This window comes from Arvicanthis niloticus, chromosome 8 (assembly GCF_011762505.2).
Source record: "Arvicanthis niloticus isolate mArvNil1 chromosome 8, mArvNil1.pat.X, whole genome shotgun sequence".
NCBI lineage: Eukaryota > Metazoa > Chordata > Mammalia > Rodentia > Muridae > Arvicanthis > Arvicanthis niloticus.
Window position 1 is genome coordinate 45824829 of NC_047665.1, and position 12559 is coordinate 45837387.

General features: G+C 41.4%; 2 pseudogenes across 1 annotated transcript; both read right to left on the reverse strand.

Moving 5' to 3' along the window:
- Positions 1–1390: 1390 nt before the first annotated feature.
- LOC117714317 (small ribosomal subunit protein uS2 pseudogene) lies at positions 1391–2430 on the reverse strand (annotated as a pseudogene). The gene has a single exon (XR_013112231.1). The product of XR_013112231.1 is annotated as a small ribosomal subunit protein uS2 pseudogene (transcript).
- An 8747-nt stretch (positions 2431–11177) lies between these two features.
- Positions 11178–11996, reverse strand: LOC117714318 (small ribosomal subunit protein uS2 pseudogene; annotated as a pseudogene).
- Positions 11997–12559: the final 563 nt, after the last annotated feature.

The following is a 12559-nucleotide window of genomic DNA, read 5'->3' on the forward strand; positions in this document are numbered from 1 at the left end:
AAAATGGAAGTAGAAACAATAAAGAAATCACAAAGGGAGACAATCATGGAGGTAGAAAACCTAGGAAAGAGATCAGGAGTCATAGATGCAAACATCACCAACAGAATACAAGAGATAGAAGAGAGAATCTCAGGTGCAGAAGATACCATTGAAACAGTCAAAGAAAATGCAAAATCCAAAAGCTCCTAACCCAAAACATCCAGGAAATCCAAGACACAATGAGAAGACCAAACCTAAGGATAATAGTTCTAGAAGAGACTGAAGATTCCCAACTTAAAGGGCCAGAAAATATCTTCAACAAAATTATAGAATAAAACTTCCCTAACTTAAAGAAAGAGATACCCATAAACATACAAGAAGCCTACAGAATTCCAAATAGACTGGACCAGAAAAGAAATTACTCCCATCACATAATAGTCAAAACACCAAATGCACAAAACAAAAAAAAGAACATTGAAAGCAGTAAGGGAAAAAGGTCAAGTAACATATAAAGGCAGACCTATCAGAATTACACCAGACTTCTCACCAGAGAGTATGAGTGCTAGAAGATCCTGGGCTTATGTCATACAGACCCTAAGAAAACACAAATGCCAGCCCAGGCTACTATACCCAGCAAAACTCTCAATTACCATAGATGGAGAAACCAAGATATTTCATGACAAAACCAAAGTTACACAATATCTTTCCACAAATCCAGCCCTACAAAGGATAATAGATAGGAAACTCAAATACATGGAGGGAAACTACACCCTAGAAAAAGCAAGTAAGTAATCTTCTTTCAACAAACCCAAAAGAAGATAGCCACACAAACATAGCAATAACATTAAAAATAACGGGAAGCAACAATCACTTTTTCTTAATATCTCTTAACATCAATGGACTCAATTCCCCAATAAAAAGACATAGACTAACAGACTGGCTAAGTCTGTGGCTCCAGGTAGAGAACACAACAGTTAGATAATGTAACAGGATGGATGCTCTAGGCAGAGAGCTTAACAAGTAAAAATATCTTCTTCCTATAGACAGATATTAATGAAAGTTTGAATTAATTGCTTTAAAAATTGTATAACAATATATTGCTTTAATAAGTCTTACAGGATACTCATATTCTTTCTAACGTGGGTTCCACAGGAATTTTGGGTTAAAATCCTGGTTTGACAAGCTCCCTGCTTATAAGCAGGTATAGATAGAAGTGTGAATCAATTGTTTTAAAGATGGTACAGTAAGGACTACAGGATAACTAACTCATTCTTTGAATATGGGCTCCACAAGAATTTTGGGTTGATTATCCTCACGTGACAGATTAGGAAAAAGGCCTGAGAATAGTTTTTTTTGTTTGTTTGTTTTGTTTTTTGTTTTTTTTTGTTTGTTTGTTTTTTTTGTTTTTTTGTTTTTTTTTTGCAGCTTTTGGGAACTTTATTTTCCTTCCACCTTTTTTCCCTTTGCTCAGGTGTCTGCAGAGCAGCTCAGGACCACTCAGTGGTGGCTCCAACCCACTCGGTGGCCTGAGCTGTGGGAGCTGCTGACCAGTCCTCAGTGGCTGTCCGCGCACTCCAGTCTTCCGTGGGGAACTGCTGGATGGGCACAGAGGGTACCTGCACACCCTCAGACCAGTCAGCCACCTCAGGCTGAGCAGCAGTGAACTCAGGAGCTGGTGCGGTCCATTCGCCCTGGAATTCCTCCTTGGTCACAGCCTTCTCAGCAGCAGCCTGTTCCTCCTTCTCAATCTCCTCTGGGTCTCTGTAGAAGTAAAGATCAGGCATAACCTCCCATGGGTGCTCAAGGGAGATGGTACCTCGCATGCGGAGTACTTCCCGGGCCACCGTCCACCACATCAGACCCACTGAATGAGCTCCCTTGTTGTTGCATGGGATGGCAATGTCCACATAGCGCAGGGGAGAATCTGTGTTACACAGAGCAATGGTGGGCAGGTTGACATAGGAGGCCTCTGTGAGGGGCTGGTGGTCAGCCCTGGGATCAGTCACCACCAGAAGCCGTGGCTCCCTGAAGGCTGCTTGGATTTGGTTAGTGAAGGTCCCAGGTGTGAAGCGGCCAGCAATTGGAGTGGCTCCTGTGGAAGCAGCAAACTTCAACACAGCTCGCTGGCCAGTGTTCCTGGAGGAGATGACGCTGACGTCTGCAGGGTTCTCAATGGCAACAATGGCTCGAGCTGCGAGCAGCAGCTTCTCCCAGGTCCTCTTCAGATTTATGATGTAGATACCATCGCTTTTCCTCTTGTAGATGTACTGCTCCATCTGAAAGTCAAGGTTGGTGCCACCTAAGTGGGTTCCTGCAGCAAGGAATTTGAGGACATCCTCCTCCTTCATCTGCAGGACGTCAAGGGCTCCGGACATTGTGTAAGTTTCCCTTTTAAGTTACGACGGGAACCAAGAACAACGCCGTATGGGCCCGTACCCGAGTAGCGCGGAAAAGCTGAGAATAGGTTTTTACAATAAGCAAAAGGTTTGTTAGGATATCAGGGAGACTGTATGAAAAAAAAAAAAAAAATGTTTTAGGGAAGATTTGAAGTCCTGCAGGATAACTCATGTTCTTTGAATGTGAACTCCACGGGAATTTTGGGTTAATTCCCTGGCATGGAAAAATAGAAAAGCCTAAGAATAGGCACATAACGGTACTTTAGTTTACTTCATTTGTTTTAGATTGTTTTAATTTTCAAAATGGGTGTGATTTTGAGTTCTGTGGTTATATTTTTTTTTCCTCTGGGAGAAAGATCAAAATAAAGGTTTTTCTGGTTACTGGCCCAAGGATATGCTGATTTGGGAGAAAGGTTTTCTCTTTGTATTTTTAGATAAGGTGATTAGTATCTATACACCTTCCAGAGTTATATGGATCAGATATGATGGAGATCCCCAAGACTAGATTTCAGAGAATCAAACAAAAAGATATCTTGATGATATTAAAACTTTGTTTTGAGATCTGTATATGACAGAATATACAACCTTGATGAGTCTCATGATCAGACATGCTGAACTGTCCTGCTTTTAACTGCTGAACTCTTGGACTTTCACCTGGATCCAGTCAGAACACAGACATCAGAGACTAAAACAATCGTTGGTATGGCCTTCTTAAAGCCAACAAACTCCCCCATTTTCCCTACCCTTTCCCCCTTCAAAGATATCTCAATGCCCATGTTCAGCTTGAAGAAGTTATAAAGAGTCATCATCCCAATTCTCTGGACTTGGGGTCTAGATGTGATTACTAGTTGTCTTTCTGGGGAATGTTGAAATGGCCATAATTGGAACAGGGAGGAAATAGCTAGAATTGATTGTGTAGCCATAATCACATTTGGTAGAAATCTGTATAATAGTTACTAAGTTGAAATCATAATTTCTTATTTTGGTACAGAATTTATTTTGATACAGAATCAAGGTTATCATTGGTATACACTTCTTCTATTGATACAAAAAATTTAAAAGTACAAGGCTTGGACCCAGGCTTTCTATAATTGTCATTACAAACTGATCTGAAATGTTTAAGCTGTGAATTAAGGGCCAAATAGCAAATTCATGGTTCTGAATTTATTGTTAGGGTGTTTTCAGATGATTTAATTAGAAATAGCTGAGAGTAGTTAATGGACAGTAGTCCAGATAACTTTACATAGATAGTCGGTTTTCAAAAATGTCAGAAATCCACCAAATGTAACATTATTGTTATTTATTCTTTTGTTGTTAAGACATATCTGAACCTAGTAGCTCCCCTTTTGTGGATTCAAAGAAGAAACTGGGTGTCTCTACCTCCAGGTGAGGTGGTACACTGTTGCTAGGTGGCCACTGGGCAGATACTGCCTATCTCTCCTGCAGACCTGTACCACTCTTGAGAGAACACAACTCACAGGTTAGGACAGTTTAGTTCTGCTGAGACAGAACAAGCTAGTCCTTAATAATTCTCTGTTTTTCAAAGGTCTGTTGGATGATCTTGGGCCAGAAGGCTGAAGACTGATGCTCCAACTTCCTGACTTACTGGAGCTGTATGGGTAGGCAGCTGTCTCTAGAACTTGTCTCAGTTCTGGAAGCTGAGTTAGGCTTCCTATATGTTCAGATAATGTTGCTCATTCTCAGATTTCTGATGGGGTTGAAAGACTACTTATAGTCTCATAGCCAACCCAGGCTATTTAACATTGAGAAAATATATTTGAGAAGATAGTCCTCAGAGAGTATACAAGCTAAACTAGGACATAACATATGGATTTATAAGTCTTTTAAGTTAGGATAGATGATGGAGTGTTCTATCTAATTGTCAAAGATGGCAGACTGGATGTTAGGTGTATTATCCTTTATAAATTACAAAATACTAATAAAAAATTAAAAATTTTTAAAAATCACATATTCACTTATTTGCAAATGTTCAATATTGCACAAATTGTATGTCAGCTCTGAGTTATTCCTATACTCTCAGGGCTTATGTTCTAGGATGGAAGAATGGCAGCAAATAAGTAAATGGAAGCTTAGAAACTGTGACCATTGCTATGAAGGCCAACAAAGGACACCACAAGAATCCACTTGGTAGCATTAAGTGTCTTAATTTAGCTTGAAACATAACATTGAATTGCCTTGAGAAAAGCCTATTTGAGCTGAGACACACATATTGAGTACGAGTTGTTGAAGATTGGGTGGAAGGTAGAAGTAAATTCTAAGCTAAGAAAATCACAGGTTCAAGGCCTGTGCAATGGAACTTGGGCGTATGTGACTGCATACTCTGAGAACATGAATGGACAAGTCTGATTTCATTTAGAGTGAAATAGGCAATGGTCAGATCTCACAAGCCTCAAGTGGGCCATCTCAGGGAGTTTCACTGTTATTTTTTTATGATTTATTTATTTTTATTTATATGAGTACATTTATATTTATAATTTATATTTATTTACATTTATATTTATATGTAGCTGTCTTCAGACACACACCAGAAAAGTGCATTGGATCCCATTACAGATGGTTGCAAGCCACCAAGTGGTTGCTGGGAGTTGAACTCAGGACCTCTGAAAGAGCAGTCAGTGGTCTTATCCGCTGAGCCATCTCTCCAGCCAGAATTCCATTTTCTTAACCTTTGGTTTTGAGTAGAGTAGAAATATCATCCAACTGTGGTGCACGAAGACGTGATGGCATACATCAGATGACGGCATACTTTAAAAGTGATGTGTTTTGACAGGATCCAAGTGTGTGGCGATAAGGTCAGGGAGATGAGAAAAGAAAGTTTGTATAGCAGCACACTGCAATATGAGAACATCGAGCAGATAGAGGCTGACCTGGGTCTGTCCTTGTAACCTTTCTGCCCTTCTGGAGCCCTGGGCCTAGGACGTTGTGGGCAGTGGCTTTAGGGTCCGTTCTTCGCCATCCATATGAATCTCCTTAGAGAATGATTTTTCTACACCCGGAATTTTATTCTAAATCTCCCTTTATTGTTCCTCTTTTACAAATTCTGCCTCATTTTCTCATAGCTTCATTAAATGGTTAAATGCAGCCATGCAGCACCAGTGCAGCAGCCTGAACACTTTGCTGTAGATATTTTTTTTTCACCAGATATTCTCAATTCATCGCTTCTGAGCTTTACTTTCCATAGAGCCCCTGCAGGCATGGACACGACCCAGCCGAGTTCTTTGTTAGTTTATAAGCTAAAGAGAAATATCAGGGGGAGGGGGAGTCTTTGCAATACTCATTTTAAAAGGCAAAGGATCATTTTTCTCAACCAATTTGGGTTTGAGGGTTTCTGAACTTAATTAAAATCAGAAAAAGATAAATTATGTTTGTTCTCTTGTTTTCTTTCTGGGAAACTCATTTTATAAACTAAATATTTGTGTCCCCCAAATTTCATTTGTTGAAATTCTATCTACAGTGTGCTGATATTTGGAAGTTGGGTATATTTAGATGACGCTGTGAGACTGGAGCCCCGCTCATGGCATTAGTGTCTTCTCTCAGCCAACTGACAGTTCAGTGAGAAGACAGGAAGTTGACCTTTGCTAGAGGTCAACTTGAACTTGGAACTTGCTAGTACTCTAGTCTTGAACTTCACCTCCAGAATAGTGAGAAGTCTATATCTGTTCTTGAAGCCACACAGCTCAAAGTATGTTGCTATAGTAAGCCACACAAACACAATCCACATTAAATGAAAATTTTTAACACAGGGGAATGGATCAGGATGGTCACCTTCTGTGCTGTACAGGAGCCCTCAGGCATACTGTGATTGCCAGGTGCCTGTTTTGCAGTCCTCAACTCCTCAAGTTACAGAGAGTGAGTACACAGGGAAACTAGTTGTGTGCCAAGTTAGTAACCCAGGAATTGCATCACCTAGATTTTGGTTTGTTGTGTTTTTTTTTCCTGTTGTTTGTTTTGTGTTTTTTTGTTTGTTTTATGTTTGTTTGCGTTTCCTTTACATTTGTTTAAAAACTTAAAACTTCTCTTTTTTTTTCTACATCAAGGGAGTTTGGAGAAGGATGGCAGTAAAAGTGGGATCTGTCTGGATGAGCAAACACAGGCTAGACCTAGAACCCCGCTCAGCCCCATGTATGTAACATATGCAGCTTGGCCTTCATGCAGGTCCTCCAACAACTGGAGCTCACTCCATTGCCTCAGTGGGAGAGGATGTGCCTAGTCCTGCGGTGATTTGATGGGGCAGGATGAGCTGGTACTGGAGGGGGAGTAGGTGTGTAAAGAAGGCAGGGGAAAGAAAGGGGGCCTGTGATTGGATTGTAAAGTGAATAAACAAATTAATGGAAAACAAACAACAACAAAGACATTAGTCTCAAGCTCTCCCCTAGCACCCTGGATAATGTGGCATCTGGATGCTTTATTATTTTTGCAAGCTGTATGTATAAGGACACAGAGAAAGCAAAGGGCCATGTCTTGCTTAAAGGTAACACATAGGATTTGAGCTATCTCAGTCTAGTACTCTTTACAGGAAGAGAATGTAAACTGCTTCTGCATTCTTTGTTTGTCCCCTCTGTGTCTGCAGCCTCTTTCTCTGTCCCCATAACTGTGTGACTAGTTCTTCTATTAGTCCTTTCTGTGAACAATCTTTACATGCAGTCAGTGGCCTGCATTTTTTTCTGTATCATAAATTTACTTTTATATTTATTATTTGTTCCATTTTAAAATCTTCTGTGGACTTTCTCTGCCCTTTCTCTAAACTCTTCAGGTGAAAATCTAGCTCATTTTTCTTCATTTTTTTGGGGAGGGGGTCTCACATACATGCATATAAGGACAGAAATTTCTTTCTCAATATTGCTTTAAAGTCAGGCTCAAGACTTCCTTATTTCCTCAAGTTACAGATTTTCTCTGTAATCAATGCCTTATCTAAAAATTGCTTTTTAATCCTAGCACTTGGGAAGTTAAGGTAGGAGAATGAGTCTAAGGCCAACCTAGGCTTCATGAGGCTTCTCTGAACAATTAATTTTGAGTTTGCCATCTATTTTACTTGTCTTCTAACTGTAAATTAAATGTAATATAATTGCTTTTGGTTACAAACACTTACACATCAATGCTAATTCCCTGAAATCTATAGACCTTCCTTGGTGGCTTAAAATTAGTCAATAGTTTAGAAATATTTTCAAATGAAATAAATGTTTTCTTTTTGAAGGTTATGATGTATAGTTAGAATTTTCAATTTTATTATACTCTTACAGTTTTTTACATTTTTTAATAGACAGGGTCTCCTCACGTAGACCAGGCTGGTCTGGAACACGCAGAGATCTGCCTGACTACCTCCTAAGTGCTAGGATGAGATGTGTGTACAGTAATGACCAGCTCCATTTATTTATTTATTTATTTATTTATTTATTTCTTCTTAATCTACTTTCTGAAATGTATATCTTCAAATCTTCTACTGTAGTTCTGAAATCACCTTTAAAGGAAGGTTTGGACTCAGACTTAGCACTTCTTCTTCCAAAAAAAAAATTATTTTCTTATTCTATAGTATGTTTCTATCAACCTTAGAATTTCTCATTTAATGCTATTATCTAAAACCAGAACAAACATTTTAAAATTGGTTTGATTTTGGGCTGCCTTCCTCACTATATTGGAAAGGGAAAATACATTGTAAATTAAATGTTTTTCTCTAGACAGGGTCTCATATAGCCAAAGACAGCCTTAAACCCCGGCCTCTCATGCTGCTTTTCAGGTTCTGAGATTACAAGTGTGAACACCATGCCTGGTCTAAACATTCATTTTTATCTTATTAAGCTGATATTTTGTTTTGTACTGTGTCATATAAGATATATAGATATACATGATATGTACTCACTTATAAGTGGATATTAGCCATAAAGTACAGGATGACCATGCTATAATCCACAGACTCAAAGAAGCTAAATAACAACAAGGGACCAAAGGAGGATGATTGAATCTTTCTCAGAAGAAAAAAAAAATAGATATAGGTGGATGGGGGGAAGGAACTGGGTGGGACAGGGGATGGGGAGAGGATCAGGGAGATCAGGGAGAGCAGAGGAGAAAGAATAGTGTGTGTGTGAATGTGGTGTGTGCGTGTGTGTGTGTGTGTGTGTGTGTGTGTGTGTGTGTGTGTGTACAATCTCTAGGACATGCCAGAGACCTGGGATGAGGAAGGCCCAGAGTATCTATGAGGGAGACTCTAGCTGAGACTCCTAGCAGTGGAGGAGATGGATCCTGAAGTAGCCACTTCTATAGCCAGGCAGGACTCCCGGGGGTGGGGAGGGGGGTAAGGTCAAAAACCCACCCACAAAACCTTCTACCTAAAATTTATCATTTTGACAAATAACAAATAATAAAGACTTATTTTTTATTAATCAAATAGGTAGGGCCTGTGAAAGGGCTCAGCAGGTCAGGGTGCCCATTGCCAAGCCTGATAAACTGAGCTTATCAATTTATTATTTGTCAACAAGAAATGCAGGGAGTGGGGATGGAGCAGAGACAGAGGGGAATGACCAACTAATGACTGGCCCAAATTGAGAACCATGCCATAGGCAAGAACCAATCCTTTATACTATTAATGATACTCTGTTATGCTTGCAGACGGGTTCCTAGCATAATTATGCTCTGAGAGGCTCCACTCAGCAGCCAATAGAAACAGATGCAAAAGACCCAGAGTCAAACATTAGATGGAGCTCAGGGAGTCTTATGGAAGAGTTGGGGGAAGGATTGAGGGGCTTGAAGAAGACAGGGATTTGATAGGAAGACCAACAAAAAATCAACTAACCTGGACCCTTGGGCGCTCACAGAAACTGTACCACCAACCAAAGAGTGAGCTCAGGCTGAATCTAAGTCCCCTGCACCATAAGTAACACAAGTACAGCCTGATCTTCATGCTCCAACAAGTGGAGCGGGATCTGTCCCTGAATCTGTTGCTTGTCTACCTATGGATCCTGTTTCCCTAACTGGGCTGCCTTGTCTGGTCTCAATGGGAGAAGCCACATCTAGTCCAGCACTATGTATTCCTAAATATAACCTGTTCATTTTGTATAAGGTTATTTGCATGTATATTTTTCAGAGATGACTATTTATTATTGGATAACAAATTGTGTGTTCATCCTGAGAAAGATCGTTTCACAAACATTTAAATGTGGAGTGTAACATATTAAACAAGATGTAAATCAATTTGGTGCCTATAGTATTCCCCCAAGGAAAACTAAATATTTTAGCATTATTATTACACTTAAATTTCTTTCTAGTGGTGTTTTAAAATAAATTTTTACTTTTTAATTTATGTATACACACAACACACACACACACCACATACCACACAATATAACACACATACTTACCACACACACACATACCCTACCCCTGCTCCACTCCCTGTTGCTCTGTGTATCAGACACTGGGAGTGGCCAAGGAGTTGCACTCTCTGAAAGGAAAGAGGGTGTCAGATCAAGGCAGCCTCTGTGGTAGGCAGCATGAACAGGGAGGTGGGGGTAAGATCTGGTTGAGCTGCTCGGTCTCTTGAAGTAACTGAGGCAAATTTGAGCAGCTCCCTGCTATGAAAGCTTTGGGAGAGAACTCTTTTCCCAAGAGCGTTATAGCTCTTATATGACAGACACTCCCAGCTGATCTTTAGTGAAACAATTCTCATGCCCTTATTTTTGTAGACAGGATCTTATATACATTTTGGGGTGGGCTGGGGTCTAAAAGCAGATGCTTTCTTTTCTATTGGCTTGATCTGAGATATTAGAGATGTTTCATCTGCGTGTGGAGAAGCATTGGGGTGCTGCCCCTATGTCACAGTCCTCTCCAGTGGGTGTTGTGGTCACGTGACAGGAACCAGGTTGGAGTAGGTGAAATGCCTACAAACCCTCAGGCCTTCAGGTTCCGGGGTTTCTGAACCCACTCATCCTTACCTAGTTTCCTAGCACACTCCACTTCCTCACATACCACACACACACACACACACACACACACACACACACACACACACCACACACCCCCCCCCCCCAAAGTGTGTTTATGTAAGTCAGAGGATAGCCCCTGGGAATCCATGCTCTACTTCCATCATGTGAGTTCAGGGGACTGAACTCAGTTTATCAGGCTTGGCAGTGGGCACCATTACCTGCTGAGTCCTTTCACAGGCCCTACCTATTTGATTAATAAAAAGTAAGTCTTTATGTGGTTGTGTTCTTGGTGTGTCATTAATTGAATTTACCACTGTATCAAGTCATTAGCTGCGCCTGTCACTGCTGCTTGTATCACAGTCCTTCCTCTGGTCTACTGTACTTCATGCTCAATTCTACCCCTTTGTGCTTCCTTCACTGAGGGGCTACGGTTGATCATCTCTTAATTTCCTTTCTTTTTTTTTTTAACTGAAATGATTTTGTATTGTTCTTGTGCTAAATAATTTGAAGAAGGACATAATCCCAAGTCAATAACATTTTCTCTCTCTCTCTCTCCCTCTCCCTCTCCCTCTCTCTCTCTTTCTTTTTATCTTCTCTGCACTGTGAAGATGCTGCTTCCTAGACATGGCCCTTCATCCTTGCCTGTAATAAACCTGTTATACCCATATGTGCCAGTTTAAAAAAAGAAAGAAAGAAAAAAGAATAGTCCATTTCCCCTCTCTGTTAACTTTTAACATATATGTATGTATATGTGCATGTGTGTGTGTGTGTGTGTGTGTGTGTATAACTTTTTTTCGGCTTTTAGGAACTTTATTTTTCTTCTACCCCATTTCTTTGCTCTTTGCTCAGGTGTCTGCAAAGCAGCTCAGGACCACGCAGTGGTGACTCCAACCCACTCAGTGGCCTGCGCTGTGGGAGCAGCTGACCAGTCCTCAGTGGCTGGCTGCGCACTCCAGTCTTCGGTGGGGAACTGCAGGATGGGCGCAGAGGGCACCTGCACACCATCAGACCAGTCGGCCACTTCAGGCTGAGCAGCAGTGAACTCGGGAGCTGGTGCAGTTCATTCACCCTGGAATTCCTCCTTGGGCACAGCCTTCTCAGCAGCAGCCTGCTCCTCCTTCTCAATCTCCTCTGGGTTTCTGTAGAGGTCAAGATCAAGCATAACCTCCCATGGGTGCTCGCGAGAGATATCCCGGGCCAGCATCCACCACATCAGACCCACTGAGTGAGCTCCCTTGTTGTTGCACGGGATGGCAATGTCCACATAGCGCAGGGGAGAGTCTGTGTTACGCAGAGCAATGGTGGGCAGGTTGACAATAAGAGGCCTCTGTGAGGGCTTTGTGGTCAGCCCTGGGATCAGTCACCACTAGAAGCCGTGGCTCCCTGAAGGCTGCTTGGATACAGTTAGTGAAGGTCCCAGGGTGTGAAGCGGCCAGCAATTAGAGTGGCTCCTGTGGCAGCAGCAAACTTCAGCACAGCTCATTGGTCAGTGTTCCTGGCAACAATAGCTCGAGCTGCAAGCAACGGCTTCTCCCAGGTTCTATGTAGATACCTCACTTTTCCTTTTGTAGATGTACTGTTCCATCTGAACGTCAAGGTTGGTGCCACCTAAGTGGGATCCTGCAGCAAGGAATTCGAAGACATCCTCCTTCTTCATCTGCAGAACGTCAAGGGCTCCCGACATTGTATAGACAGGCACCAAGAACAACGTAGTATGAACCTGTCCCCAGGTAGCGCGGAAAGCTACATAAACTTTTTATTTATGTATGTATATGGGTATCTTGTGTGCATGCACATTTGCACACCAGAAGAGGGCATCAGATCCCATCACAGATGGCTGTGAGCCACAATGTGGGTGCTGGGAATTGAACTCAGGACCTTCAGAAGAACAGCCAGTGCTCTTAACCACTGAGCCATCTCTTCAGCCCCATATATGTATATGTATTTTTAAATCTTTGAGGTCTGCAGGTTTTATTAAGATAGAATTCCTTGTGAATATTCCTAACACTCATGTATTCTTTCCCGGAAGACTCATGGTGTTGGAGATTGTAGAATGCTTTGAATTAATCCAGCTCCCCAAATCAGGAATCTGTGTGTCTAAACACTGAAGGACCTTGTCCCCAATTGGTTTTTGATCAATCAATAAAGAGCTAACGGCCAATGACTGGACAGTTAGACTGAAGTGGGACCTTTAGATTTGAGCAGGCTAGGAAATGGGAGAAAGGAAAGAGGGAGAATCCCCAGTGA